Here is an 11382-nt window from a genome sequence, read left to right on the forward strand (position 1 = left end):
GGCTTGGTTGTCCATAACCTTACCAGGAGATTATCTGCTTTGGCAGGGAACTTTGTCATGAAAAAAAAATACAAAAAAGAAATTAGGGATGTAAAAGGTTTGGATTTGTGCATTACTGTCTATTGTGATTAGGATTCGGATGTAAAATTACTGCAATCGAATCCGAATCTGACTAATATAATAAATTCTGAAACCGGGTCGATGTAATTAATTATTCATTTTTAAGTGCTTATATTTTGAATTGCAACGCTCAAAAAGGAAACGATCAATAAATTGTGTGGCATTGAAGTATAAAAGAATAATTTTTTTATTTGAATAAACCACTCTAGGCACAAGAGACGTAGCCTCACTGGCTCAGCCTGCGATATTTACGGTATCTGTCCACGTCAGCGTAAAACTTTGAGGGCTTGCCCCTCGACCCATACCCATGGGATTTGAAATAAAATCTAATTATTGAATGGATAATATTGTTAAAAAAAAATACATTACGAGAAATGCATGAGGGTAATGTTGTTATTTTACACATTGAAGGAATTTTCAGGCTGGGAAGGGTTCACTTACTTTATTTCACAAGTCAATACACGTTATCGTGCCTCAATTAGAGCCCTTCACAACTTACCATACATTTTCCAATGTATACCATTTTAACCCAATATAAAATCGGACCCAACCCCAATATATAATCGGTCCAAATTTTCATACCAAATCCGATCAAACAGGTTCAGTTCGGTACCAAACCCAAAATCCGCTTGTTTGGTTGGATCCGTTGGTTTACGTCATCTTGTGTTGGTTCGGTGGAAGTTCGACCCCAAAGGTACATCTCTATAACTGGTGAAGGTCTGTCTCTTTTCTTTATATTTACTCAGAGAAACCGTCCCTAGGAACAAAGACCTCTTTCGTACTTACGGTCACTGTCCTCACAGCATTAAAATAAAAGTTAAAAGATGCAACAATCTCTAGGGATGGCAGTGGACCGGGGGAAAGCGGGCCCCGCCCCGCCTTGCCCCGTTTGGACCGGGAATGAAGGGTATGAAACGGGGATGGAGGCAGGGACGAAGGTTAAAATCCATCCCCGTCCAGGGGTGGAGGCGGGGATGGACGTGCACTTTTCCCCGCAATATACCGACCCGCCCCGTCCCCGCCCCGACCATTTTTCCCCGCAATATCCCCGCCCTGCCCCGCCTCATCCCCGTTTGAACCGGAGATGGAGGACATGAAACGGGGATGGAGAATAAAATCCATTCCCCACCGGGGATGGAGGCGGGGGTGGAGGATAAAATCTTGAGGCGGGGCGGGGGTGGAGACCTTGTTCCCCGCCCCGCCCCACTGCCATCCCTAAACCCTTTTAGGAACTGTGCCAAGTCGACATCACGTATTTTATATCACCCTTTTCGTTTTCCCTTACTTTTTCCTCTTTTTGACTTTGGCATGACAACCTTTGGGAAAATGTAGTTATCCTTTCTTTGTTTTACACAAATACACAAAATGACTCGATGTACTCTGATCTGAAACAGACGTGAAGTTTTATGGCTGCTAAGGAGAGAGAGAGAGAGAGAGAGAGAGGTAATTGCCAATTCCTTGTTTGCTCAGAAAAACTCATTTTCTCATAGCATCCAAACCAATTACTTTTAGAAGGCACCGGATCAAACCCCATTGCCCCATGTTAGGTAGGGTGGCCGTGAGGCCCCACCCCACTTAGGGTTTTTCTTGAGGGTTCTTCGTTTTCTTACTTGGAAGAAGGATTCAGAAATTCTTACCTTTGCACCAAGATTTTTTACCAAAGGAATTGGCAATTCTGTCGTGAGGTGAATGAACCCAAAAAAGAGGAAATCATGAATAACTCATAGGTCGAACTCAAGTGTGGCATGTTAGGTCGTGCCCATATCTTTGTGACATAGGTTAAGTCACACTAGCATAATCAAGGGGTCTTGACTCTTGAGTTTGAATCCCACATGGTTATCTTCCAACTTGCCCATCAAAAACAGACACTTGTAGGGTGTGTTGGATTACCTCGGATCTAAGATCCAATTTATTTGAACTAGGGATCCTTGGATCCAAACCAGATTCATAAAAACATGTGATCTGGTCTAGTTGGATCGGGTCCTCGTACCATTAGGTGTGGGCTGCTCATTACCTCTATCTAATGCCCATAGCACCTAAGGGTGTAAATCAGTTAGACACGGGCAGGATCATGGTATATCTCAATAAGAATCCGTATTATTTGTCAGTGTCACAGCAAGTCCCTCTCATAATTAGGGGACCAAGGCAGTGAAGTTCAATTCGGATCTAAATAGATATTGGATCCTTTAAGAATGTTTAGAACAAGAGGTTAATTTACACACAAAAAAATCCACTCGAATTGGATTTTGATTAGCTTATAAATGTGGACCCAACAGAATGTACCAACTTGAAGCATGTCTCATAGCTTAGTAGGTGATGACTGATGAATCATAAAATTGGCAGGTAGCAAACACTCGCCGGGGTGGCCTGAGTGGTAACGGGTATGGGGAGAAGGTGCTGACCTCTTCGTCTCAGGTTCGACTCTCACTGGGTGTTCGGGTGTCATCGATCCCACCCGAAGGTTACCCGCTTAGGGGGGGAACTTTGCCATCAAAATATTGGCAGGTGGCGAATGAATAATGAAGTTCAAGAAATAATCAGCAAATTTCGATTCATGGTCACAATTTGGTTACATCCTATGTATTTTGGATAAGGAACCAGTTCATGGTCCCGGTGTCGACGACCCAATCCAAAAGATGAATCTACAGAAGAACTCTCAGGAGAAAACGTGATCTATGGATAATTAGTGATATTTCTTGACCGTGAGAAGTTTCCCTAAAAGGGTGAATATGGCTCCTACAATTATGGTTTAAAAAAAAAAGGAAGTTTGTTGTAATTTCCATTTTTTTAATTTTTCTCACAATGAAAAGTTACTTTATAAAATACAAAGTTATTAATATACATAACCATCTCTCAAGTCACAATATAAAACTTGATCTATATATATGCGTACACCGATTGTGAAATATTAAAGTGGTACTAATATTATTATTTTTAAAGAATTAATACAAGTGGTAACAATATTACGGTATTGAAAGATGCCCTGATTGAGGAGTGCTAACTTCTTTTATTTTATAACCCACGGGTGGCGCCCCTTGCCGCAAGGTCGAAGCTGGTGTACTCTCTGGTGGGCAAAGGAATCTCAAGGGTTTTACCAACCGGAGGCCAGTCAATGGGCGGTCGGTGATCAGGGTTTTGTCTTGGATTATCCTTTAAAAAAAAAAAACTTGGTTGGTCTCAGGCTAGTAATTAAACCCTTGAGGTCCCCCTGACCACCGGGGAATGCTAAGTTCTTATATTAATTACTAGTTGATCTAAACTTATTCAGCTGCTCCATGAGCAATGGCTCGATATTTTGTTTAGGTACTTGGAATGGCTACAGCTCATTGTTTTCTCAGAGCTCCAAGGAAATAAGACTGACAAATGCTGCATAACTAGGGGTGTCAACGGGTCAGGTTTGGTTCGGATTCAGGTGGAACCAGGCCTGGCCCTGTTTTTTTAGTATGGTATTGGGCTCAGACCCAGGTCTAATCCAACCCACCATAACAAAAAGCATACCTGGACCTGATAAGAACTACATGAATAGACCCTGGCCATACCTGGTAAAATAATATTTATTATTATTTTTACATTGAAAATTTGTGGGTCTTAATCGGAGCTTGGGTCGCGCTCAGGTCTGGTATAAAATTTCACAAACTATATATACCTAGATTCATGTATTAATTGGAACTTCGGGTCTGAACCCATGTCTTAACCAAGTCTTCTTATTTACCACCATACCCGGACCCTATAGGGTTTGGTATGGGTCGGGTCAAAACCGACCGATTGACACCCATGTGCATAACCAGTTGTAGACTTTCTACTGCAAAGAAATTACACCAGCAACATAGATCACGTTTTCTCTAAGGTGGAGCTACTCTAGATTCTTCTTTTGGATTGGGTCAACAATACTGGGACTATGAACCGGTTCCTAGTGCTCAATAGTTTAAGAGTTACATATCCATAGACAATATCCAACTCAGCTTGGAGATTGGCCTGATTTAAATTGTCATAGCGAAAGGTGGTGAAAATTGAAATTGAACAACTCAGCTACCAACAAAATGTTTACTCTTATCCTGCAATTTCTGGAAAAGGGAATGCAAATTAATCTTCAGCCTGTGGATGGGGAAAATTTGTTATGAGAAGTTTTCTCACAAGTGTGGATCTAAAGCATTTACTCATGGGAAAATGATTCAAACGTTGGCAAAGTTCCTGGCGACTCCCTGGGTAAGTCTACAGAGTTTTACACTGTCAGTACAGTGGTCGTAAGTATGGCAGGCAGAGCCAGCGTGACTATGTCTCTGATACTGGAGGCGGTTTTTTCATGTAAATATCAAACTTTGTAAAGGAGTGCCTGATCGCTTGGGAAAAGATGTCCACTTTCCTAGATGACAAAGTGCTTCACAGGATTTCGCGGGCTTGCCTATAGGATGCAACATGGATGTGCTTACCAAGCTGGTTGAAAACATAGTCACAGATGTCGTCGTTGATATTTTGAAAACATCACGGATTTAACATGATATTTTCAAGTGCCATTGTTTTGCCGTTAAAATCATGATATATTAAAAGAACACTTATTATGTTTTTAATGCATTAATATTATGTTAAATTTGCCCTTTTTTTGGTTATTTTATATTGTTTCTAATTTCACTCTAATTTTATATATATATATATATACAGAGATTTTCCCCAAAAAAACATATCTTTTGAAATATCACTGCTGGCAATCACAATCACAACTTCTCTCATGTTTCACTAACCTTGAGAAATTGTTGTACGCAATTGTAATTTACAATAACAGGATCTTGAGAAAATCCAGTAATCACAACGCATTGCCACAAGCCTCCAACCAAGTCAAAATCTTAATATGGGTCCAAGTATGGGCTCCATTTGGATCCGGATGCAATCCAATATTTATCTGTCCAAATTTTAGATCAAACGTGTTCCCAAGCTGGATCCTGTTAGTATCTGAAAATGGATCATACAAGGCCCAATTCCAAGTTCAATCCACGTCATAATCCGAGTTTGGATAAAGGAAGATCCATCGTAGGCTTCAAAAATCTAGGACGATATAGTCAAGGTTGTTACCTGCATATGGTTCTGACTTTGTCTGAAATTGAACTTGACTACATGCCAATTGACACGGAGTCCAAATATTTCCAGGTCTCATTCTGAGTGCAGATTTGGCAATAAATATTGACCGAGATTTAGTTGAGGACCCATGTGTGGATTTGAATCCTTTCATATGTGTTTTACATACTTGATTTTATAGGGAATAAACTCTTGGATAGACCGATTCCGACAAGTGGGTAGGATATACAATTTGCATATATATATATATATATATATATATATATATATATATATATATATATATATATATTCAAGATGAAAAATTCACTTTTTCCATCATAAAAATACGAATAAACTATCATTTTATAGTAAATCGAACATACTGAACGCATTTGCAAAAAACTCCTCGAAAACCCCTTTTCACTCGTAGTAGAGTCCTAACTCCTAAGCACCTACTCCTCGCTCCAATATATGATATTTAACAACCTTTTAATGAAAATATGCTGAAACAGTGACCTGAAATGTCTCATTTTTTCAAAAGATTTTCAAATATCTTTGATATTTGTCACGGGTATATAGGGATGGTAAATGAGCTGAACAAATCGAGCTTGGGCTGTTCGGAATTGGCTCATTAAGGGTACGCCCCAGCTCGAGCTTGGCTTGTAAGCTCATCATGACTTGAACCAAGCCCAATCTCGTTACAAGCCGTGCTTGGAGAGCCGATCACGACTGACTCATTTTTTTAAAATTATTTTTTAATATTTTTAAGTTTAATAATATATAAATTATATCTATTATATCAAATATATATATATATATATAACATATATAATATACAATGTACAAGTATATAATATATAAGCCGAGCCAATCTTGCCATGTTCGCACTTGACTTATTTACCTAAACGAGTTGGGTCGTAGCTGGGCTTGCCTAGCTGAACTCGCTTCCATGTATAGGTTATAAACCACCGAGGTCGTATCAAGCTGAAGGATAGAATCCCTTGCCGCTATTGTTCTGGTAGGGGTCTGCCTAACCCCCTTTAGAATAAATTAATGTATAGATTATAAACTTATAATACAGAACCAATCTTGAAATATTTGGGACTGAGTACCACTTTGGGTTCAGGTATATTTTTCACTCACATCACTATCCAGATTCACATGCATGTCAGATCTCAAAAACAGAAAACTAAAAGCTCAAAAACAGATGGTTGCTTGAAGAAGAGGTCCTTGAGAATTTTTTTTTTTGTTGCCACCTATATTCCCTTTGGTCATGGTCAAGTGGCAGGATTCTTTGACATAATGTTGGATAATTTTCTGACATAAACCCACATCTTACCTGATATTTCGTTCAAATTTTTAATACAAACCCAACATTTCCTCACAATGGTCAAAGAGAAACCTGTTGTAATTTATTGCTTAAACTCAAAGGGCCATCATGTATTTTTATAGTTAAGCACAAAATAAAAAAATATTTACATATCTTAAAATGTCGTAAATACCCTTCACTCTTTTTCTTTTCTCCACTGTTCACGCCATTCTTCCCTTCATGTTGTGCATGGTAGGGGGGCAGTTGTGTTATTTCTGTTTGTTTCTAATGGTAGTCATGTGTTTTTCTTTTTCTTTTTTTAACCGAGAAAGTTGGAGTTAGGCATACCCCTAACAGTTATACAACCGTATACCATTGGGATTCCAACTTAGGTGACATGCACTAATTGCTCCTCCGTTAGTTTCTTTTCCTTTTTTTAACTGAAGGCTAAACAACTTCTTACACTTTACGAAGTTTGTTAAGTAACCTTGACTCATGATCTTCCTTTCCCTAAAAAAAAAAAACTCATGATCACTGTTTGACATTTTTAAAAAAAAATTGTGACTGCATTAAGAATTTTAAAAAAAGTGGTAATTGACATAAAATATCAAATAAAAATAAATCTATATACAATATTTACTCTATTTTGCCTATTATGGAGAGAGATGGCAGCACCTCATATAGTGTCATAACCACCATTATATGCAAAGGGTCATATTCTAATGCCATATCATAACCACTAGAAAAGGTTTTAGTTGTTTTTAGAGGATGCTTCAGAAGCAAATAGTGAAAAGGTTGAAATGACTACTACTTTAATAAAGGTTATCTTCTTGTAAAGGCCTAAAAAGGTTATAAATAATTACAAATAACTTTACTTTTCTAAAAATAAAATGGTATAATGATTAAAACTTTATGTCAAAGCTAATATAAAAAAGGCTATAAACACTACAAGAAAAATGCATATTAGCGACGAACGCTATCCGTCGCTATGTCGTCGCTAAATATGTTAGCGACGGATAGCGTCCGTTGCATAACCCTAGTCGCTAAACTGTAGCAGAATTTATCTGTCGTCAATCCGTTGCTAAATAGCGACAGATTGACAATGAATCATGTTTGTTGTTAATCTGTCGCTAAATAGAGACTGATTTGGTTATGCAATGGAATTTAATCTGACGCTAATTAGTCGCTATTATTTAGCAAGGGATACGTATATGTCGTTAATGTCTATCGTTAATTTGGCGACGAACATTAGCGATAGATTTAATTTCATCGCAAACCGAGGACTACGTCAAATTGGCAACGAAGTAGCAACGGATATTATCCGTCGCTAAGTTTTTAAAAAAAAATAAAATTTTTATTTATTTTCTGAAACTCGAGAAAAATTTCTCGTTATACAATCATATAACTTGCTTATAAAAAATAAAATACATATGCAGGTGGAACAAATGTAACATAAGTTCTAAGTTAGGCAAACTTTAACAACCAAATATAGTCCTTGTCAAATTATAATTAGTTACAAGTATGTCAAAGATGAAATTCCACTAGAGGGGGGGGTGAATAGTGAAATACGATGTAAATTGATAAAATAAAAAATTGAAGATAATAAGCCACAACGCAATAAACACTAGATTTATACTGGTTTGATCGAGTTACTGACCTACATTCAGTCCCGAAGTAAAACACTTGAACATTTCACTACAAAATTCATGTTACGGGATAAATAGTACAACACCCTCTTCCTCAGAGGTCTACTTCTCTCAACAGAGAAGGAAAACACCCTCTTTCACAGAGGTCTACTTCTCTCAACAGAGAAGGGAAACACCCTCTTTCACAGAGGTCTACTTCTCTCAACAGAGAAGGGATACAGTATATAACAGAAAGTTACAACACTTTCCTAAAGAACCTTCAGAATGATATGCAGAGTATGAATGCACGTATGAAGATTCTCAGAATGTTCTTTCTTTTGAAAAATAGGCAGAGTAATCTCTCAGGAGAACAGAATGTTCTTTTCTTTTTCACACACAGTTGATTCTTTTGTCAGAGAGCTTTTCTTGTCTTTTTCTTTTTGTTTTCTCTTTCTTTTTCTAAGTTCTTTTTCAGTGTATCGAGTAGGAGTTTTTCTCTTTGAAAGCTCACATGTGTCTTGTGAAATATTATTTTGTTTGTATATATATAGGTCTTTAAAATTAGTCGTTACTTTTTGAAATAATTATCCTTTTGAGATGTGAGGTGTCAGGTCATCTCAAAACATATTTTTATGAAAGAGTATGTGAAATGATATGTGTACTATATTACTTTTTCAAAAAGTCATCATTCCATAAATTTAATATTTGAGGTACACTATACGTTGTTTGGAATTAAAAATGAGATTTAATTTGTAATGGGTCTTTTCTCAAAATAAATGCTTTGTAGTACATTGAACGTTGAAGTGTAATTTTATAATGTAATTTGTCTTTACTCAATTTAATAATTTGTAGTACATTAATAGTTTTCTAACAAGTCGTCACTTCTTTGGTTAAATGCATATAAGTACAATAAATGTTTGTTAAGTACTTTGTTTTATAAATGGTCATTTCTCAAATGCTTTTTTGAAGTGTCATTTAATGCTTACAAAAAGAATGATGACTTTAAATATAAGTCGACATTCTTGAGTGTGGATTTTAGTATTAAATAAATAAATGGTCATTTCCTAACTTAATTGTCTTTTTAAACAATAAGTAGTTGTGTATAAAATAATATTTTTTTCTCAAATCGTCAATTCAAGATGAACGATTATATATTATGAGTTAATACATTTTGTCTTTTTCTTTCATAAAAGCTTTTGAAATCATGAGCTTTTATATCTTTTCAAGTTATCTTTTTCATAAATGCTTGTAGAAAGTACAATTAATGCTTTTGAAATCATAAGCTATTTGTTACGACAATAAAGTCGTACATGATACTTCAAGTACAAGGTTTTGATGATGAGCAAGTGAAATTAACTGCATTTCAGCTAAGGCAATGAAGACATTGAAGAATTCGATGAAGAATCTTTGAAGACTAGTGTGCAAATGTTTAATTCATTAAAAGTCTTAGATTCTTGTAATAGCCTTACTTAGAGTGCATATTTAGGTTGCATTTCACCTAAAAAGTCTTTAGAAAAAGTTTTCTAAAAGAACCTCTCATAAAAATCTTTTTAGAAAACTCTTTTCTTAAATTTTCGTGTTTATTAGTCGACCAATAGACTCACCAGTCGACTAATCCTTTCGCGCCATATTTTCTAAAAAGTCATTTTTGTCAAAATTAGTCGACCGAAGGTTTTATCAGTCGACTGGACAGAATGTCTGTTTTCTGGAAAATTAGCAGCAGTCGACTAATGGTTTTATCAGTCGACTGGACAGAACATGTGTTTTCTGAAAATTTAGCAGCAGTCGAGTAATGCTTTTATCAGTCGACCGAACAGAATGTATGTTTTTCAGAAGATTTTAGCAGCAGTTGACTGAAAGGTTTTTCAGTCTACTGATGATATTATCAGTCGACTAATTTTATCTCTAGTCGACTAAGTTTCAAAAGTTCAGATTTTTAAACGGCTCGATTAACAAATCAGTCGACTGACGATAACTGTCAGTCTACTAATAACTAACTATTAGTCGACTAACTATTGTTTCAGTCGACTAATTTTGTCGTTTTTCCTGAAACTTCAAAAAGGCGTGTCTTTTCGTTTTTCAAACGTTTTGATCGTTCAAAATGTTCTGTTTTGACACCCTTTCATACCCTCAACGTATGGAAACTTTCAACTATAAATATGAGTGCATTTTACACTCAAAAGCACTTCAATTCAATCAATTTGAATCATTTACTCTTTGCTTTTCACTCATATTCATTTTCTTACTCACGTGATATTTTTCACTTCAGTTTTTCACTCAAATTTCTTTGAGAGATAGTGAATTTGTGAGTAGAGTATTTCAACAACCTCAAAAGCCAATTGCATCTCATTTGCATTCAAAATAAAGGCTCATAGCTTGTATTGTAAGTTGTTACTTATTTCCTTTAAAAGGAAGGACTTCTTGGTTTAAAGGAGTTGTTTGCTTTCAGTAGGTGTGTTACTGAAAGTGGGACCGAATTTGGTCTATATGACATTGTAGTTACACAAAGTTGATAGTGGAAATCTCAAGCGGGTTTTGCTTGGGGACTGGATGTAGGTCAGGAAAGACCAAACCAGGATAAATTTTGTGTTCTTTGTGTGATTGTCTTTCAAATTGCAAAATTCGTTAATATTCCGCAGACAATTTTTAAAAGCACTATTCACCCCCCCCCCCCCTCTAGTGCTTGTTGTCTCGATCATACTACACTTTCATTTGGTATCAGACCAGGTTTGCTATTATTTTGATTTGATCATCATCTAGCATGGCAACTACAACATCTCAGCACAAAGAAGGATGCTTGTTTGTTCATCCTCCTCTCTTTGACGGAACAAACTATAGATAATGGAAAATGAGAATGACAATATTCTTGCAATCCATGGATCTCGATATTTGGAGAGTTGTTTCAGATAAATACCAAACTCCATCAACTGATTTTAGTCGATGGACCGATGAAGAAAAGAAGACTGCTTCACTAAATGCCAAGGCAATGAATGCATTATATTGTGGCGTTGACAAGGTAGAGTTCAATCGCATTTCTTAATGCTTTACAGCAAATGAAATCTGACATACTCTTCTCGTGACTCACGAAGGTACGTCAAAGGTAAAAGAATCCAAAATTGCTTCTTTAGTTCATAAATTTGAATTGTTTTAAATGAAGCAAAATGAATCTATATCGGACATGGTAACAAGAATGACCGATATAACTAACACTTTGAAATCCCTTGGAAAAGAATATTCACAAGTGGATTTAGTCAGAAAGATCCTAAAGTGTTTAAC

This window comes from Nuphar pumila, chromosome 7 (assembly GCF_984573655.1).
Source record: "Nuphar pumila chromosome 7, dmNupPumi1.hap1.1, whole genome shotgun sequence".
NCBI lineage: Eukaryota > Viridiplantae > Streptophyta > Magnoliopsida > Nymphaeales > Nymphaeaceae > Nuphar > Nuphar pumila.